Below are 21,355 nucleotides of genomic sequence, written 5' to 3'. Positions count from 1 at the left end.
AGCATGCGGACTCCTCCCTTTTCTCCAATTAGTCATTTAACATAGGAGCTCTCAGTGCCCAGAATAGTTTCATGAGAGGCTATTTGATAGGAGTACAGCCACAAACATTGTGCTGTGATCAAGGTACAAAGCCATTTAAGCAATCTTGCTTAAAATATTAGGAAACCTGGAAACTTAGTCATCACACTGATAAAGTGTACTCCATGACATTTCTCTGGAATATAGGATGAATAACTGGATGGATGCATAGCCCTGCTTTACTTTTTCTAACTTTCTACTTGTGGTGCTCTGAAGGCTTTAGAATTTTAATTAAAATAATGATTCCATGTTTTCTAAAAGGATGTTATTTTTACAAGTTATATTTTATAACTTATTTCCATTTCCTCTACTTCCCTTCTTCTGCATTATCTCAAGTCCAGTTGTACACCTGACCATAACTGACCTACTCCAAAAAATTCCCCATGCAAAAAATATATACCCCTAATAATTAAGGAGAAAAGTGGATTCACTTTTTGTTTTATTTCACCTGCTTAAAAATACCTTTACATTAGAGATGATAATAGAGTTGATGATAATGATTTTTTAATCAAAAGATGTTCAATTTCAAAATAGATTCTCCATGAAAATTTGAAAAAAAAAGTCAAAGGGTGATTAGAGTTTCTTTTCTTTTTTTTTTTTAAGTTTTGTTTACTTGAGAGAGACAGAGAGAGCTGGGTAGGGGCAGGCTCCACACTGCCAGTGCAGAGCCTGACATGAGACTAGAACTCACGAACCACGAGACCATGACCTGAGCCAAAATCTAGAGTTGGATGCTCAACTGACTGAGCCACCCCAGAGTGATTAGAGTTTCTTTTTGCGTTTCTATCACAGACTATTTCTGTCTTCATGTACCTAGATGCGATGGTCTTTAATAATGGCTCATGCTTACAGAAAAGTAATGAAAGTAATAAAAGTAGTCAAAGTAATGAATATAAGGGTAAAAATCTTATATGTGCTAACTGAATGTCTAAATTGTGACTTAGTGAGGCTCAAAATTTCCCCCAAATTTGATGTTTAGTAGTGCTACAAAGAAAAATATAGTCTAGGGGCGCCTGGGTGGCGCAGTCGGTTAAGCATCCGACTTCAGCCAGGTCACGATCTCGCGGTCCGGGAGTTCGAGCCCCGCGTCGGGCTCTGGGCTGATGGCTCGGAGCCTGGAGCCTGTTTCCGATTCTGTGTCTCCCTCTCTCTCTCCCCCTCCCCCGTTCATGCTCTGTCTCTCTCTGTCCCAAAAATAAATTACCGTTGGAAAAAAAAAAAAAAATTTAAAAAAAAAAAGAAAAATATAGTCTAAAGCTGACAAGTGTATTGTCAATACATTTTTTTTTACTTATAATTCAATATACAACTGGGATGCTTTAAGAGATTAATCATTTCTATTTAATTTTAGATAATTTCTTTCTTTATGACTATGTTCAATTATTTTGTGGCAGCAATAAATATACATTGGTTCAAAAGATAATTAAAAAGTTGCCAAAATTAGATGCTTTTAATATGAACAATTGTATTTTCTCTTCCTCTTCCTGAATACTAAGCTATATAACTTGAAAATATTATTATAGGATTTAAAGAATTCTCCCAACTTCAGTGAATGTAGAGAGCAGCACGGGGCCTTGTCATAATAGATGTTCAATAAGGGTGTATTAAATTGAATCTAAGTTTTCAAATATTTAGTTTTGAGTAAAAATAACTAAATCATATGTGAATTAACTCTATGCTGAATTCTGAAAACACAACTTCAGATGAGTTATTTGGCTTGAAAATTCTCTACTATAAGTATAGTTACCTCATCTGCAGGCAAAACCAACAGATAAACAGTAGTCACCCCTTATTTATGGGAGATATGGTTCAAGGCACCTAGTAGGTGTTGCGAGGTAAATAACGTGTGCATTGTGACATAGCACGAGGCTACTACTGACCTTCTGGCCATATGTCTACAATTGACTGCTGGTAACTGAGTCTATGGAAAAAGAAACCACAGATAAAGGGGGACTGCTGTATTCAAGTTCCATTTTGTCTCCTGATAAAAAGGCATGAGACTTTCTGATGTCAGTAGTACTAGAAAACTCTACTTTTCTCAGGTACTATGTATTTAACAGATATATCTCTGTTCTCAAGAAACAACATAAAACTTTGTAACAAATCAGAAAAGAATGGATGGAGGCTGAAATGGACCCGCCAACTTATTTTAAGTCCAATTATCTGCATTCCCAGGATCCCTTACACCAAAGGCATAACCATGTGGCCTAAATTTTGCCAATCAAATGTACCATATGGAGTTGGTTTTGTAATTTAGCGATGTAAAACAGAGGCTTCACTCTGAGGAATTGATCTTCTGGCAAGTTAAGTGGCAAAAGTATTTGGTAAGTCTTTTAAACCTGTGTAATGTTCACTAGCTGATTGTCTCTAGTGGCAGATTGTATCATAGCATCAGTAATAGAGCTAGTGTCCAGTCCTAATAATCACCTGCAGTGAGCAGCAGTACCAACAGTGCCTTCGTTACAGAAGCTTTCAGGTATGGTTGTGCAATTGTGATGCCAGAACATCTTGGCTTCTCTGTGACCTTCTCAGAGGTTCTTAAACTACATAAACTCCATTAAAAAGTTCCTTTCCAATTTAAACTAGCCAGAATGGATTCCGTATCTTGTAATCCTCAGCAAAAATGTCAGATTGTAGATATTAAAAAGTTGTGGTTGTTGTTTTTGCTCTGATACTCACTAGCTGTGTACTGAAGGAAGTCAGTTATCCTCTTTGGGTAATGTTTTCTTCAGCAATAAATTAGTACTTGTAAACAAATTCTAGATGTTTCAAAGACTTAAACATAAAAAAAAAAAAGCTGAGGTCACAAATGATCTACAAAGAAAATATGAGTGTGTATTTACAATTTTAATAAGAAGAATTTTCTAAGGCTAAGCTATAAGCCATACATTATAATGTATAAATCATTTAAATTACAGAAAAATCTTTAAAAATCATGGGAAGTAAATACCTGAAGCAAATGACAAAATGGATGAAAGCATGCAATATATATGACAGAAAAAACACTAATTTTTAATATTCAAAAGCTCATATTAATAATAATAAAAAGTAACATAAACAGATAATAGGCCTCTTGTACTCCCAAGTAAAATGAAATTTTATTTAAAAAAAATTTTTAATAGTTATTTATTTTTGAAAGACAGAGAGAGACAGAGCATGAGCAGGGGAGGGGCAGAGAGAGAGGGAGACACAGAATCCGAAGCAGCCTCCAGGCTCTGAGCTATCAGCACAGAATCTGATACAGGGCTCAAACTCACAAACCGTGAGCTCATGACTTGAGTTGAAGTTGGACGCTTAACCGACTGAGCCACCCAGGCGCCCCTAAAATGAAAATTTAAAAAGCCAATAAGCTCAAGGGAAAATGCTCAGTCTCATTTATGTATAAAGAAAGGAAAATCAAAATAACAATGAGATACTATTTTTCATCTGTCAGATTAGTAAATATGTTAAAAAGTTGTATGATACCAAGTACAGATGAAGATGTGGGAAACGAGGCACTTTTATTCACTTTTGATAAGAAGGTAAATTAGTATGGCCTTTGGAGAGGAAATTTGGCAATATCTATCACAAACAAAGCATATGTGCTTTGACTCACCAATTCCATTTCAAAGATTTTACCCAAAGGATAATCTTGCAAACTTTCATGAAAACATCTAAAAGGCTATTCATCACAACATTGCTTTTCATCAGCCAAAAAACCCACAAACAAACAAACAAACAAACAAACAAACCCAGATTTCTGAAAGTATGAAAGTAGTCCTTGTATATACATATATATGATATGATATATATGTGTATATATATATATATATATATATATATATGATAGAGAATCATGTTTTTTTTTTCAACGTTTTTTATTTCATTTTTGGGACAGAGAGAGACAGAGCATGAACGGGGGAGGGGCAGAGAGAGAGGGAGACACAGAACCGGAAACAGGCTCCAGGCTCCGAGCCATCAGCCCAGAGCCTGACGCGGGGCTCGAACCGACGGACCGCGAGATAGTGACCTGGCTGAAGTCGGACGCTTAACCGACTGCACCACCCAGGCGCCCCACATGTTTTTTTTTAAGTTTATTTATTTGAGAGAGAGAGAGCATGCACATGCATGCATGTGTGCACATGGGTGGGGGAGGCGCAGAGATGGGGAGAGAGAATCCCAAGCAGGCTTCCTGCTGTCAGCCCAGAGCCTGATGGGGGGGGGGGGGGGGGGTTGGAACTCACAAACTGTGAGATCATGAACTGAACTAAAACCAGGATTCAGATGCTTAACCAACTTGGCCACTCAGGGGCCCCAAAAGTAGGGTTTTTTTAATGTTTTTATTTATTTTTGAGACAGAGAGAGACAGAGGATGAGCAGGGGAGGGACAGAAAGAGAGGGGGAGACACAGAATCTGAAGCAGGCTCCAGGCTCTGAGCTGTCAGCACAGAGCCTGATGCCGGGATTGGACCATAAACTGTGAGATCATGACCTGAGCCGAAGCTGGATGCTTAACTGACTGAACCACCCAGGCGCCCCCCAAAAGTAGTTTTTAAAACAACGGTAGATCCATGGATAGAATGCTCTGAAATCATTAGAATGAATTTGATCTAGAATTAACATGAGAGAGATTTCCAAGATTAAATATTAAAAGAAAATAAGCATAGTGTACCTACAGCATTGTCTCTTTGGTAAGATTTTTAAAGCATGTTCACTAGTTGGTTGCCTCTGGTGAACAGACTATACTTAAAATTTTCAATACTTTCTATAGCTGTTCTTCTAACACGTGACTTTGCCACACCCCCTACCAAGAGGTGGAGTCTAATCACCACACCCCCTTCCTTGAATTTGTACTCCTTAAATGATTTGCTGTTGGCCAATAGAGTGCAGTGGAACTGTGACTTCTGAGGCTCTGTCAGGAAGGACCAGGATGCTTCTACCTGATCTCTTGGAATGCTTGTTCTCCTAGTTCTTCGTCTGTCACATTAAGAAAATGTGCCACCCAAGAACATAGCCAAAGCTAGGAAGGTGGCTTTTCAGACAGCTCTGGAGGAGCACAGAAACACAGGATTTTAAGCAGCAAACCTAAAGTTTATTTTTGCTCTGAAGGACATCACTGTTAGAAAACTCATCAAACCTGGAACCAGAAGGAGAACTAACAGTTCAGCAAAGAAGTGCACACCAAAAGAGCCGATGGAATTCTCCAGAAACCAGCAGTTGTCAATGCTGAGGAGGGATCCAGGGGATGTAAGACTGGCCTCTGAAGACAAGGGTTCCAGTGGCCCCCCTGGGCTCCCTGGCTGGCCTGGATTCCTCAATAAGCTCTTCCCGACTCTAGGGAGTCTTCAAAACAAAGTGGCATCTCCAGGAGAATGCCTAGCAGCCCTTAGCATGGCTTACAGGAAAATGTTCGCTCATATTCCTGAAAGAAAAGCATTACATCCACCTCCTTAATCCTGTCAGACCTTCCTGGGATGGCACCCCAAGAAAGAATGGAGGAAGGACCCTGACAGAGATGTCCCTGGAAGCTCACACCAGGTCCCTGTTCGTAGGCCCCGGCCACTTAGTGCCCTCCCTGAGCTAGTGCAGACATGCAGCGAGGACGCCTCTGGTCCTGAAACACCGCCCCCGCCGGCCCTTTGAAGGCTGGAAGGGCCTCGTCCTCAGAAGAAAGAAGCCAATAGCCAAATGGATACCTCTTCAAGGAGTGGGTCCATAAGGCTAGGATTCGACTTCTCTGGCCCTGCCGCCAGCAAAGAGTCACCCCCACCAAGAAAACGGGGAAAAAGACCCTCCCTCAAGGAGACGCGAGGCTAGAGACAGGAAAGGAACCCCGAGGAGGCGGGCGAGGGTCCCATTTCCACTCCCTGGAGGTCTTAAAAGCTGGATTGGGACAAGTTCGATGGCCCACACTTTAACGGGTCGGAAGGTGGCGGTGAACCCAGGTCCCAAGGACGCCCCCAGAGTCAGCCTCGGGGCCTGTGTCAGAGCAAATGAGTGTTGTGCCTGCGGCGGAGGAAGACTCACCTCCCAGCAGCAGGTGGTTTCAGCCTCAGCGGGTGACCCTTCCTGATGCAGACCGCTGCGGGAGCTAGCGCAGCGGCGAGCATCCTGGGTCCCGCGAGTCTTCCCCGCGGGGGCTCCCCCAAGCGGTCCGGCGGAGAGCCACAAGCTCGCCGGTGCCCCGCCTCCTCAGAGGGGATCAGCGCTTGCGCGAATGCGGTGAGGTTCTAGGCACCCGGCTGAGGCGGATAATCTGGAGCGCTTTTTGGGACTTACTTGTTGAAGCAGTTGGCCTTGAAGAAACAGTTTTTATACTTCAAGTTCGACCCACCCCTGAAGCACAACCTTCAGAGACAGTCGGTGGTGCCTGAGACGAGCAGAGCGCACTACCCACGCAGTCGCACCTTCCTCAGCAACTCCGGCCTGAGGCAAAGCTGGTGGAATTTGATTTCTTCACTAGACATGTTCCTGTGTGCCCTCCACCCTGTGTGTCCTCAGGCTTGGGATCAGGCCTGGGGGGTTGCTGCTGCCCATGGCGCCCATCATGGATGTGCGAAAGTACGCCCAGAAGGGCTTGGACACGGTGGGGGAAGCAACACAGAAGGATTGCTTGTTCCTGAAAACCAGGTGTGAAGAGCTCCGTGAGAAGAACCTGGAGAGGGGGGAAGAACACAGACCTGTCTGAGGGGATTGTGTACCAGGCCATGGAAGAGGGTCAAAACAGAAGGAACTGCCAAAGCCGAAATCCAGGTTTTTTGTTGTTGTTGTTGTTTTGTTTTTGTTACCATTCAACTCTTTTACTTGGTGCTTTTCATGAAAGATAGATTTAAATCATTTAATTTTGGTAAAGTAAATAAGTGTGTGTGTTTCAGTATGGTGTCTGTACAATTCTGAATGGAAGGACAGGAGGGCTGTTAACAGGAGCTGCCACTATGGTCTTGTAAGGATCTCAGGGAAGGCAAAAACCTTCCCCTTGGTTCCAGGAAATAAGTTTAAGTCTCTGAGTAATGCAGAGGTCATTCCTGTCCCCAGAGTCAAACCTGTACTGCCGCTTTACTGAGGAAAATATTCCTTTAACTTGAGCATTCCGAAGCATGTCCAAAACCCCAGGAAACTTAAGGTAAACTTATTTGTAAGCAGTATGTTAGTTACTTTATTTTTCACCAATCAGTAAAAAAATTTTGTTTTAGTTCTTTATTTGTAATTCTTTTTTTTTTCCACTCGCAGCTGCCTTTACTTTTTTTTATTGAGGTATAACTGACATGACATATTAGTTTCAGATGTGCAACATGACTCAATATTTGCATATATTACAAAATGATCACCACAATAAGTCCAGTTAACATCCATCACCATATTCAGTTAAAATTTTTTTTTCTTGGGATGAGAACCTTCAAGATCCACTTTCCTAGATACTTTGAAATATGCAATGCAGTTCTATAAACTATAGTCACCATATTATACATTACATCCTTTGACTTATTTTGTAAGTAGAAATTTGTACCTTTGGACCACCTTCACCCATTTCAGCCACCCACATGCCCCTGCCTCAGGCAATCACAATCTTTTCTTTATGTCCAAGACCTTGGGTTTTTTTATTTTTAGATTCCATATGAAGTGAGATCATATGGTATTTATCTTTTTCTGTCTGAGTTATTTCATTTAGTACCTTCAAGTCCATTCATGTTGCAGATGGCAAGATTTCTTTTCTATGGCTGAATAATATTCCATTACATATATATATACTTATGTGTATATATATATGTATATATATATACACACACACACACACACGCACATACACACACACTTTTTCTTTATCTTATATTTATTTATATATATATTTATTTATATATATATATATTTATTTATATATACACACACATTTTCTTTATTCATCCATGATGGACATTTTAAGTTGTTTTCATGCCATGGCTATTGTAAATAATGCTAGAGTGAACATAGGAGTACATATATCTTTCAGTGGAATTGCTGGATCATATTTTTAACTTTTTGAGGAAATCCCATACTGTGTTTAATAGTTACTGCTCCAATTAACATTCCCAGCTACAGTTTAAAAGGGCTCCCTTTTCTCCACATCCTGATCAAAATTTGTTATTTCTTATCTTTTTGATAATATACATTCTAACAGGTGTGAAGTGATATCTCTATTATACTTTTGATATGCAAATTCCCTGGTGATTAGTGATGTTGAGCATCTTTTCATGTACCAGTAGGCCATTTGTTTATCCTCTTTAGAAAAATGTCTATTCACCTGCAAATAAAAAGAACAAACTGATGGTTACATGAGGAGAGGGGGTCAAAGAATGGACAAAATGGACTGAGGGGTGTAGGAAGTCTGACTGAGATTGGACCCTTAACGGACTGAGCCACAGGTGCCCCGTTTTGAGTTAATTTTTGTGTACGGTATAAAATAGTGGTCTAGTTTCATTCTTTTGCATGTGACTGTTCAGCTTTCTCAATACCATTTATTAAAAAGATTGTTCTTTCCCCATTGTATATTCTTGCTTCCTTTGTCACAAACTAGTTGACCATACATCTATAGGTTTGTTCCTGGGCTGTCTATTCTGTTCTACTTATCTATGTTTCTATTTTAAGCTGATAATATAATGTTTTGATTACTATAGCTTTGTAATATAATTTGAAATCAGGGAGTGTGATATCTCTAGTTGTGTTCTTCTTTCTCAAAATTTGTTTGGCTGTTTGGGATCTTTTGTGGTTCCATATAAATTTTAGGATTATTTGTTCAATTTCTGTGAAAAAATGCCATTGGAATTTTGATAGTAATTGCATTGAATATGTAGATTGCTTTGGGTCGTATGGGCATTTTAACAATATTTATTCTTCCAAACCATGAGCACAGAATGTCTTTCCATTTATTTGTGTCTTCAGTTTCTTTCATCAGTGTCATAGTTTTCAGTTTACTGGTCTTCCACCACCTTGGTTAAGTTTATTTGTAAGTATTTTATTTGTTTTGATATAATTGTAAATGGAATTGTTTTCTTAATTTCTTTTTCTGATAGTTCATTTTTAGTCACTGGAAATACTACAAATTTTTGTATGTTGATTTTGAATCCTGCAACTTTAATGAATGCATTTATTCTAACAATTTTTTTTAGTGATGTATTCATGGTTTTCTGTATATAATATGTCACCTGAAAATAGTGACAGTATTTCTTATTCCTTTACATCTTGTATGCCTTTCATTTCTTTTTCTGACATAATTGCTCTGACTAGTAATATAAGTTTTTATATTCAAATAGTATTATGCTCAAGAGTGGGCATCTATTGTCTTATTCCTTATCTTAGAGAAAAGGCTTTTAGCTTTTCATAGTTGAATATAATGTTAGCTGCAGGCTTGTTATATATTGCCCTTATTATACTGTGGTGTTTTTTCTGTCCTCACTTTGTTGAGAATTTTTATGATAAATTGATGTTGAATTTTGTCAAATGCTTTTTCTGAATCCGTTGAGATGATCATATAATTCTTATCCTTCATTTTGTTAATGTGTCATAGCACATTAATTGATTTGCAAATGTTAATTTCCCTCACATACTTGGAATAAATCCCACTTGATCATGCTGTATGATTCTTTTAATGTATTGTAGAATCTCATTTGCTAGTATGTAGTTGAGAATTTTTACAGCTATGTTCATCAGGGATATTGGCATGTAATTTTCTTTCCTTGTGGTGTCTTTGGTTTTGGTGTGAGGGTAATGCTGGCCTCATAAAACAAGTTTGGAAATTTTCCATTCTCTTCTGTTTTTTGCAAAAGTTTGAGAAGGATTGGTATTAATTCCCCATTGAATGTTTGGTAGAATTTATTAGTGAAACCATCTGATTGTGAACTTTTGTTTATTGGGATGTTTTTAATTACTGATTCAATCTCCTTCCTAGTAATCAGTCTGTTCATATTTTCTATTTTTTCATGATTCAATCTTGGAAGGTTGTATGTTTCTAGGAATTTATCAATTTCTTCTAGGTTTTCCAATTTATTGCAAGATAATTATTCATAGTATTATCTTAATGATTTTTTGTATTTCTTTTTGTTTGTTTTTGCAGTTCTATTGAGATTTAATTGACATACATCACTGTATAGTTTTTTATTCGATTTGTTTTTTTCATCATAGTAAGTGTATTCTTTAATTCCCAATACATACTCCCAATAACCCGATTCTTTGTATTTCTAATACCAATTCTAACATTTATTCTTTCATTTTTGATTTCATTTATTTGGTTCCTCTCTCTTTTTTTCTTGGGTAGTCTAACTAAAAGTTTATTTACATATTTTGTTTCTCTTTTCAAGAGGTAGGTCTTGGTTTCACTCATCTTTTCTGTTGTCTCTTTAGTCTCTATTTAACTTATTTCCATTCTGATATTTGTTATTTCGTTCTACTAACTTTGGCTTTGTTGCTTCATTTTTTATAGTTCCTTGAAGTGTGAAGTTATGTTGTTTATTTGAAATGTTTCTTGTTTATTTGTCATGATGAACTTTCCTCTAAGAACTACTTTTGCTGAATCCCATAAGGTTTGGCATTTGTATTTTAATTTTCATCTGTCTCAAAGTACCTTTTATTTCTCTTTTGATTTTATTTTTGACTTTTTGGTTTTTTAGTAGCATATTGGTTAATCTCAACATATTTGTTAATTTTCCAGTTCTTTCTATGTAATTGATTTCTAGTTTCAAACCATTGTGGTTGGAAAAGATGCTTGATAGGATTTTAAACTTCATAAAATTTTTAAGACTTATTTACTTTCCTAAAATATGATCTGTCCTGGAGAATGTTCCAAGTACACTTGATGATTGTTTCCTCTGCAGTGCAGAAGCTTTTTATCTTAATTAGATCTCAATAGTTCATTTTTGCTTTTAATTCCCTTGCCTTTGGAGATGTGTCGAGCAAGAAATTTCTGTGGCTGAGGTCAAAGATGTTGTTGCTGGCTTTCTTTAGGGTTTTGATGATTTCTTGTCTCACATTCTGGTCTTTGATCCATTTTGAGTTTATTTTTGTATGTGGTATAAGAAAGTGGTCTAGTTTCATTTTTCTGCATGTTGCTGTCCAGTTCTCCCAGCACCATTTGTTAAACAGACTGTCTTTTTTCCATTGGATACTCTTTCCTGCTTTGTCAAAGTTAGTTGGCCATACATTTGTGGGTCCAGTTCTGGGTTCTCTCTTCTATTCCATTGGTCTGTGTGTCTGTTTTTGTGCCAATACCATACTGTCTTGATGATTACAGCTTTGTAGTAGAGGCTAAAGTCTGGGATTATGATGCCTTCCGCTTTGGTTTTCTTCTTCAATATTACTTTGGCTATTTAGGGTCTTTTGTGGTTCCATATAAATTTTAGGATTGTTTGTTCTAGCTTTGAGAAGAATGCCAGTGCAATTTTGATTAGGATTGCATTGAATGTGTAGATTTCTTTGGGTAGTATTGATATTTTAACAATATGTATTCTACCAATCCATGAGCATGGAATGTTTTTTTCTATTTCTTTGTGTCTTCTTCAATTTCCTTCATAAGATTTTTATAGTTTTCAACATACAGATCTTTTACATCTTTGGTTAGGTTTATTCCTAGGTATTTTATGGTTCTCGGTGCAATTGTAAATGGAATCAGTTTCATTTCTCTTTCTGTTGCTTCATTATTGTTGTATAAAAATGCAGCCAAATTCTGTACATTGATTTTGTACCCCGTGACTTTGCTGAATTCATGTTTCAGTTCTGGCAGACTTCTGGTGGAGTCTGTCGGGTTTTCCATGTAAAGTATCATTTCAGCTGTGAAAAGTGAAAGTTTGACTTCTTTGCCAATTTGGATGCCTTTTATTTTGTTTTGTCATCTGATTGCTGATGCTAGGATTTCCAACACCATGTTAAACAATGGTGGTGAGAGTGGATGTCCCTGTTGTGTTCCTGATCTCAGGGGGAAAGCTCTCAGTTTTTCCCCATTCAGGATATTAGCTGTGGGCTTTTCATAAATGGTTTTTATGATGTTTAAGTATGTTCCTTCTATCCCGACTTCCTTGAGAGTTTTTATTAAGAAACAATGCTATATTTTCTCAAATGCTTTTTCTGCATCTATTGACAGGATCTTATGGTTATTATCCTTTCTTTTTTTAAACATTTTTTTAATGTTTATTTATTTTTGATAGAGAGACAGAATGCAAGTGGGGGAGGGGCAGAGAGAGAGGGAGACACAGAATCTGAAGCAGCTCTGGGCTCTGAGCTGTCAGCACAGAGCCTGACACAGGGCTTGAACTCCTGACCCACGAGATCATGACCTGAGCTGAAGTTGGATGCCTAACCAACTGAGCCACCCAGGTACCCCTATACTTTCTTTTTTTAATGTGATGTATCATGTTGATTGATTTGTGAATATTGAACCAGGAATGAATCCCACTTGATCATGATGAATAATTCTTTTTATAGGTTGTTGAACTCAATTTGCTAGTATCTTGTTAAGAATTTTTGTATCCATGTTCATCAGGGATACTGGCCTATAGTTCTCCTTTTTTGTTGGCTCTCTGTCTGGTTTGGGAATCAAAGAAATTCTGGCCTCATAGAATGAGTCTGGAAGTTTTCCTTCCATTTCTATTTTTTGGAACAGCTTGAGAAGGATAGGTATTAACTCTGCTTTAAATATCTGGTAGAATTCCCCAGGGAAGCCATGTGGTCCAGGACTCTTATTTGTTGGGAGATTTTTGATAACTGATTAAATTTCTTCACTAGTTAGGTTCTTTTCAAATTTTCTATTTCTTCCTGTTGAGTTTTGGTAGTGTGTGGGTGTTAGGAATTTGTCCATTTCTTCCAGGTTGTCCAGTTTGTTGGCATAGAATTTTTCATAGTATTCCCTGATAATTTCTTGTATTTATGAGGGATTGGTTGTAGTAAACCCATTTTCATTCGTGATTTTATCTATTTGAGTCCTCTCTCTTTTCTTTTTGAGAAGCCTGGCTAAAGGTTCATCAATTTTGGTTTGTTTTTTTTTGTTTTGTTTTTTTTTTTTTCAAAAAACCAACTCTTCGTTTCATTAATCTGTTCTACAGTTTTTTTTAGATTCTATATTATTTATTTCTGCTCTGATCTTTATTATTTCTCTTCTTCTGCTGGGTTTGGTGGTTCTTTGCTGTTCTGCTTCCAGTTCCTTTAGGTGTGCTGTTAGATTTTGTATTGGAGATTTTTCTTGTTTTTTGACATAGGCCTGGATTGCAATGTATTTTCCTCTTAGGACTGCCTTTGCTGCACCCCAAAGGGTTTGGATTGTTGTGTTTTCATTTTCATTTGTTTCAATGTATTTTTTAATTCCTTCTTTAATTGCCCAGTTTACCCATTCGTTCTTTAGTAGGATGTTCTTTAACCTCCATGCATTTGGAGGTTTTCCAAACTTTTTCCTGTGGTTGATTTCAAGTTTCATAGCATTATGATGTGAAAGGGTGTATGGTATCGTCTCAATTTTTTTATATTTACTGAGGGCTGTTTTGTGACCCAGTATGTGATCTATCTTGGAGAATGTTCCGTGTCCACTTGAGAAGAAAGTATATTCTTCTGCTTTAGGATGAAAACTTATAAATATATCTGTCAAGTTCATCTGGTTCAGTGTATCATTCAGGGCCATTGTTCCTTTATTGATTTTCTGTCTGGATGATCTATCCATTGTTGTAAGTGGAGTATTAAAGTCCCTGCAATTACCACATTCTTATCAATAAGATTACTTATGTTTGTGATTAATTTTCTTATATATTTGGGTGCTCCAAATTTGGTGTGTAGACATTTATAATTGTTAGCTCTTCCTGATGGATAGACCCTGTAATTATTATATAATTCCCTTCTTCATATCTTGTTATAGCCTTTAATTTAAAGTCTAGTTTGTCTGATACAAGTATGGCTACTCCAGCTTTCTTTTGACTTCCAGTAGCATGATAGATAGTTCTCCATCCCCTCACTTTCAATATGAAGTGTCCTCAGGTCTAAAATGGGTCTTTTGTAGACAGCAAATAGATGAGTCTTGTTTTTTATCCATTCTGATACCCTATGTCTTTTGATTGGAGCGTTTAGTCCATTTACATTTAGTGTTATTATTGAAAGATATGGGTTTAGAGTCATTGTGATGTCTGTAGTTTTCATGCATGTAGTGATGTATCTGGTACTTTGTGGTCTTTGCAATATTTCACTCACAAAGTCCCCCTTAGGGTCTCTTGTAGGGCTGGTTTAGTGGTGATGAGTTCCTTCAGTTTTTGTTTGTTTGAGAAAACCTTTATCTTTCCTTCTATTCTGATTGACAGGCTTGCTGGATACAGGATTCTTGGCTGTATATTTTTCCTGTTCATCACATTGAAGATTTCCTGCCATTCCTTTCTGGCCTGCCAAGTTTCAGTAGATAGATCTACTACCCTTATGTGTTTACCTTTGTATGTTAAGGCCCGTTTATCCCTAGCTGCCTTCAGAATTCTCTCTCTCCCCTTGTATTTTGCCAGTTTCACTATGATATGTCATGAAGAAAATCGATTCAAGTTGTGTCTGAAGGGATTTCTCTGTGCCTCTTGGATTTCAAGGTCTGTTTCCTTCCCCAGATCGGAGAAGTTCTTGGCTATGATTTGCTCAAGTACACCTTCAGCCACTTTCTCTCTCTCTCTTCTTCATCTGGAATTCCTGTGATACAGATATTGTTCTATTTGATTGAATCACTTAGTTCTCTAATTCTCTCCTTGTGATCCAGGATTTTTTTCTCTTTTTCTCAGCTTCATCTTTTTCCATAATTTTATCTTCTAATTCATCTGTTCTCCCCTCTGCCTCTTCAGTCCACACTGTGGCTGCCTTCATTGTATTTTGCACCTCACTTAGAGCATTTTTTAATTTATAATGACTATGTTTTAGTTCCTTGATCTCTGCTGTCTTCTATGCTTTTTTTCAAGCCCAGAGATTAATCTTATGAATATTATTCTAAATTCTTGTTAATTTATATTGCTTATATAGGTTTTGATCAATTCTTTATCTTTCATTTCTTCCTGGAATTTCTTTTGAGGAGAATTCTTCTGTTTCATCATTTTGGCTAGTTTTCTGTCCCTTGTGTGTTTTAAAAGCTTGTTACATGCTTGACAACTGCGAGCACTGCTATATTAAAAGGGGGTCATACCCTGTCCAGGGCCTGGCCCTTCAGGAAGTGTTTTTTGGAGAGTGCTACTTGTTCTCTCTTGTTGGGACTTTGGTTATTTTATTTCCCTACTCGTAGTGATGTTTTAGACCCTCCACCAGGTGTGTTTTGATTTGTTCCTTGGAGTAGCCCTGGAAAGGAAAGCAAACAGACAAACAGAAAACAAAAACATGCAAACAAACAAATAAAAAAAGAAAAGAAAAGAAAAAAACAAACCAAAAGCAAAAAGCCAGAAACACCAGCTACAAGTAAAGAACAGGATGGAGGTGGCGCTGATGGAGAGCACATACAACGAGAAAAATGACAGGGGCAGGGAAAAAGAAAAAATAAACATGGACCAGGCAGGGAGACTAAACAGCTTAATCTGGAGAGAGAGAAAGGAAAATAAAGAAGGAGGCGGGGGGAAAGAAAAGAAGATAAAGTTGCCCAGACAGAGAAATTATATAGTTTAATTATTACAGAGAGAGAGAAAGGTAAGAAGGAGGTATAGAACATGTATCAAGAGAATGTATTAAATATTTCTGCTTAAACAAACCAACAACCAGAGTAACCAGACTAGAGGAGGGAAGAGATAAGAAGAAAAGGAAAGAAGAATATATCTATATAGCAAGGACTGTCTGAGAATTGATCCAGGCAATGCAGCACTGCTGATCTGGTGGTGGGGAGAACAATGGCGACGCCACCCCCCCGCCCAGTCTCTCCTCCACAGACTCGGTGTCCCAAACCACTGTGTTCGAGCTGTCCTCACTGTGCCATGGGTGCAGAGGAGGCAGTCTCTCTTGCTCTGCCGATTTCAGTGCCCTGGTGCTTGGATGGGATTCAAACTCCCACTCCATGCGCCCTGGTACTGGGAAAGCACAGCTCCATGCTACCCAGTATGTGGACCCCGGATAGCTTTGTCCTGTGCCACATCACTCCAGGAAGAGGATCGCTTTCTCCTACTATGGACTGTGCCCCTGGCCTAGCCACTGAGAGGCTGGCAGTTGCAGGCAGACTTTGTCCTGTCCCACAGCACTCCAAGGAGGGTATCTCTTTCTCTTACTGCAGAATGGGCTGCTGACCTAGCCACGCAGCCTGGGGCCTGCAACCCCTCCTCCCCAGGTGTGGGAACAGGGCAGCCAACCCTGGTCCAGAGAAAGTCCCACAGTTAGAAATTGGATTTTCTGTCCTAGTCCGAGGTTTTTCTCTTGTCCCGACAGTCCTATGCTTTCCCAGCACTCTTTCTCTTCCCTTTGTCTCCCAGCCACTCTTTCTCTTCCTTTTGTCTCTCCACAGAAGGGGATCCCTCCCCTCCATTGTTTTATTTCTCCCAGTTCTCAATCACACACCTGTGGCCCATCAGGTTGTCCCCGTGTATCCCTGGTAGTGACTCAGTCTCTTTTCTTCCCAGACTCTTGGAGTTCAGTCTTTTGACTTCAACCCTTCTTTGAGAAACACATGAAGTTCAGATCCCCCTACTTCTCTGCCATGTTGCCCCCCCCCCAAGTACACTTGAGAAGAATGTATATTTTCTTGCTTTTTAATGGAATGTTCTGTATAGGCATACCTCAAAGATACCGTGGGTTCAGTTCCCAATAAAGCAAATATCACAATAAAGCAAATCAAATGAATAATTTGTTTCCCAGTGCATATAAAAGTTATGTTTATACTGTAGACTATTAAGTGAGCGATAGCATTATGTATGAAAACAATAATATACATTCCTTAATTAAAAAATACTTTATTGGTAAAAAATGCTAACTATCATCTAAGCTTTCAGTGAGTAATAATCTTTTTCCTGGTGGAGGATCTTGCCTAGATATTTATGGCTGCTTACTGATCAGGGAACTAGTTGCTGAAGGTTGGTTGGCTTAAAATAAGACAACACTGAAGTTTTCCACACTGCATTAACTCTTAATAGGAGTCAGCCTATCTTTTTTTTTAAATTTTTTTTAATGTTTATTTTTGAGAGAGAAAGAGACATAGTGTGAGCAAGGGAGGGGCAGAGAGAGAGGGAGACACAGAATCCAAAGCAGGCTCTAGGCTCTGGGCTGTCCACACAGAGCCCAAAGCAGGGCTGGAACCCACAAACTGTGAGACCATGACCTGAGCTGAAGCTGGACACTTAACTGACTGAGCCACCCACGTGCCCCAAGAGTCAGCCTATCCTTTGAACCTTTGAAACCGGGTATTGACTTTCTCCTCTCTAGCTATAAAAGTCCTAGGGGCACCTTCTTCCTAATAGATGACTGTTTTATCTACATTGAAAATCTATTGTTTGGGGTAGCTACATACAGATAATTATCTTAGCTAGATATTTTGGTAAGTTGGTACAGCTTCTACATCAACACTTGCTGCTTAACCTTGCACTTTTATATTATGGAGATGACTTCTATCCTTAAACCTCACAAACCAACTCTACTGGCTTCACATTTTTTCTTCTGCAGCTTCCTCATCTCTCTCTCTCAGCCTTCTTAGAATTGAAGAGAGTGACGGCCTTGCTCCGGATTAGGCTTTGACTTAAAGGAATTTCGTGGCTGGTTTGATCTTCTCTTCAGACCACTCAGACCACTAAAGCTGTTTTGCTTTCTCATCATTCATGTGTTCACCAGAGTAGCACTTTTAAATCCTCAAAGAACTTTTCCTTGGCATTCACAACTAGCTAACTGACCAAAGAAGTCTAGTTTTCAGCCCATCTTGGCTTTCAACATGCCTTTTCAACATGCCTCACTAAACTTAATTTCTAGGTTTTGATTTCAAGTGAGTAACATGTGACTCTTCCTTTCACTTGAACACTTAGAGGGTATTATAGGTTTATTAACTGGCATAATTTCAATATTTTTGTGTCTCATGGAATAGTGAGGGCAAGAGATGGGGGAAGAGCCAGTTGGTGGAACAATAAGAACACATACAACATTTTTCAATTATGTTTGCTGTGTTATATGGGCACAGATCATGGCACCAGAAAATAATTACAATAGTAACACAAGAGATCATTGATCATAGATTACCATAACAAATATAATAATAATGAAAAATTTGAAATATTGTGAGAATTACCAGAATGTAACACACAAAGTAAGCAAATGCTGTTAGCAAATGCTACTGATAGTCCTGCTTGACTCCAGGTTGCCACAAAACTTCAATTTGTTCAAAATACACTATCTGTGAAGCATAATGAAGTAAAGCACAGTAAAACAAAATATACCTGATGCAAATGTATGGAAAACCACTGTCCACCTACATGTACCTTTTATAAAGATTTCTCAGAGTGGGGCGCCTGGGTGGCTCAGTCGGTTAAGCGTCCGACTTCAGCTCAGGTCACGATCTCACGGTCCGTGAGTTCGAGCCCCGCGTCGGGCTCTGGGCTGATGGCTCGGAACCTGGAGCCTGTTTCCAATTCTGTGTCTCCCTCTCTCTCTGCCCCTCCCCCGTTCATGCTCTGTCTCTGTCTCAAAAATAAATAAAACCTTAAAAAAAATTAAAAAAAAAATAAAGATTTCTCAGAGTATATTTGCATTAATTATGCTTCAATGCTTTAAATAAAAGGGTTTTAAAATAGAAGGCATGGCTGTTCATTGGAAAATCAATACAGAAGGTACAATACGGCAAATAGGAATTATGTTATAATAATGATTGAACTTTAGCAATAATCTGACATGATTTGCTGCTATGGTGTGAGTTTATATGTATATAGATAATAACATATATATACATATATATAGTCTGACATTCACTCTGCATTTTTACTGTTTTCTGCCATTGCTTTTTGTTTGTTTGTTCTTATTTATAATGTGATATACTTGACATGTTTGTTTCTGTTTATTGCTAGGTTATCCAGATAACTTTTGAAGAATTTGATCTGAAGATTGGCTATGATACTTGATAATGAGTGATGGAGGTGAAGTTGGAAACCCCAGGACAGTGTTCCAAATGTAAGTTGTTAATGTTTCATTCTTGACTTCACCTATCAGGTCCTTATGAAAATTAACCCTTTTTCTTCCATTGGTCCCTCCCACTACCATCATCAGAAGTATAGGACCTCAGTTACTATCAGCTCACATGTAAGTATTTATTAGTCCTTCTTCAATGAGGCTTAAGGTACTTGATCTAAACACAATTTCTTAGAACCCGTGGCCAGATGGGAGCCACTGGAAATGGAGACCTGGAGTGAAATTGCAAAGTGGTTCATTGGGACTTACTTTGGAAAACACTGTTGCCCCCACAGAGTTTAAAAAGAGACTGAAAAGGGGCACCTGGCTGACTCAGTACAGCGTGTGACTCTTCTTCTTGGGATTGTGGATTCAAGCCCCATGTTGGGTATAGAGATTACTTAACAATAAAATCTTCAAAAAAAAAAATAGACTGAGAAAATAAGCATAAAATATATCCCAGACAGTCTATCCTGAAGATGGTGGGAGCTGCTCGTTTACCGGCGTCAGAATCATACCTAACTAAGTTGTGAGTCTATCAGTGGTTTGACATTTGACATACTTAGCAATGATAACTCTCAGAGTTAAGATAGTTAAAACAGACTAAACATGATTCTTTTTTTTTTAATTTTTTTAATGTTTATTTATTTTTGAGAGAGAGCGAGAGAGCATAAGCAGGGGAGGGGCAGAAGGAGAAAGATACACAGAATCTGAAGCAGACTCCAGGCTCTGAGCTGTCAGCACAGAGCCTGACATGGGGCTTGAACTCACAAACTGTGAGATCGTGACCTGAGCCGAAGTCAGATGCCTAACCGACTGAGCCACCCAGGCGCCCCTAAACATGATTCTTAAAGTGAGCTGAAAGAATGAGCATATATTGAAAAAAGGAAAATGTTAAGAACTTATTTACTGCCCACCTCTTGGACTATTCATTCCAATAATCTATTTATGATTGTGGCATGAAGAAATGCTTCAGGGAGAGTGTATTGCTTTCTCTGCTATGAACCTCAAAAGCTTAGAGTATACCGTCTCTCAGAATTCCCTTCATAATTGTTGATTTGCAGTTGAGGTTTTATCAACCTGATTTTCTCAAAATGGGATCGTTTTGCATCCCAATTACCTGGTCCACTCTTTTAAAATGTAGAATTCTGGACTCCCATATCTGACTTACTGAATCAGTATGTCTGGGCTTTGGAACCAAAAGTCTACACATTTTTAATCTTTCCCTAATTTCATATAGGTACCTAAAAATACTAAGGATTTCTATAAAAGTTGAATATTTTTCCACATTCCTTGACATTATACAATGTATGAAAGACATTTACCAAGTGGGATAAAGGAGTAGGGAATAGTCAAAATACTACTACTTTTAGGTAGTAGTTGACATACAATATTATATTAGTTTCAGGTGTACAGCATAGTAATTCAACAATTATATATATTACAAAGCGTTCATCATTATAAATGTAGTTACCATCTATCACCACACAAAGTTATTATATTATTGACCATACTTCTTATGCTGTACTTATACTTTTCATCCTAATGACTTATTTATTTTATAACTGGAATTCTATCCCTCTTAATCCCCTTTACCTATTATGCTTATCCCCCCACAGAATCCCCACTGGCAACTACCAGCCTGTTCTTTGTATTTATGAGTCTGTTTATGTTGTGTTTTTTTCATTTGCTTTGTTTTTTTAGATTCCACATATAAGTAAAATCATAATGTATTGTCTTAGTCACCCTGACTTATTCTTTTTGGTAAAATACCCTCTAGGTTCATCTATGTTATTACAAATGGCAAAATTTCATTCTTTTTTATGGCTGAGTAGTATTCCATTGTATGTATACTGTTATCTTCTTTATCCATGGAGAATCTATGCCCTCTCTAAAGAGGGCAGAAGATAGTTCCAGCCAATTTTTGCTATGTGATAATTCAGGCCTAAGGTTGCTAGTTTGTGAAAAGAAATCACAAATTCAGATTTTTGATATGTAAATTTCTATTATGTGAAACATTCCACTTCCCAAATAACAATAAAAAAATATACTGATCAGACTATCTCTGTGCTTAGCAATTTTAATACAGTATTATGGTATAATGAAATACAAGCTATCAGATATAAAACCAAAGGAAATCTGGGAGAAATTGTAGATTATGTCTGGAAGATATTAGTCCAGTGTAGTGAAATATCTACTAGACTCATCATCCAGATAA

The 21,355-nt window shown here is 38.1% G+C and overlaps 1 protein-coding gene and 1 pseudogene across 3 annotated transcripts in view; one reads left to right on the top strand and one right to left on the bottom strand.

Annotated features, from left to right (window-relative positions):
* Nucleotides 1-6,134, bottom strand: part of CNBD1 (cyclic nucleotide binding domain containing 1) — a 511,584-nt gene extending 505,450 nt beyond the window's left edge. Inside the window, exon 1 of one of the 3 annotated variants that reach the window (XM_047842481.1) lies at nucleotides 6,085-6,134. The gene's annotated coding sequence lies outside the window, so the exon portion shown is untranslated. The remainder of the gene's footprint in view (nucleotides 1-6,084) is intronic. The other 2 variants (XM_047842482.1, XM_047842480.1) reach the window with 2 other exon arrangements.
* On the top strand, nucleotides 5,960-19,102 carry LOC125156193 (transforming acidic coiled-coil-containing protein 3-like; annotated as a pseudogene).
* The last annotated feature ends 2,253 nt before the right edge of the window (nucleotides 19,103-21,355 follow it).

Source organism: Prionailurus viverrinus, chromosome F2 (genome assembly GCF_022837055.1).
Source record: "Prionailurus viverrinus isolate Anna chromosome F2, UM_Priviv_1.0, whole genome shotgun sequence".
Taxonomy (NCBI): Eukaryota; Metazoa; Chordata; class Mammalia; order Carnivora; family Felidae; genus Prionailurus; species Prionailurus viverrinus.
This window is presented reverse-complemented; position numbering and strand designations above follow the sequence as displayed.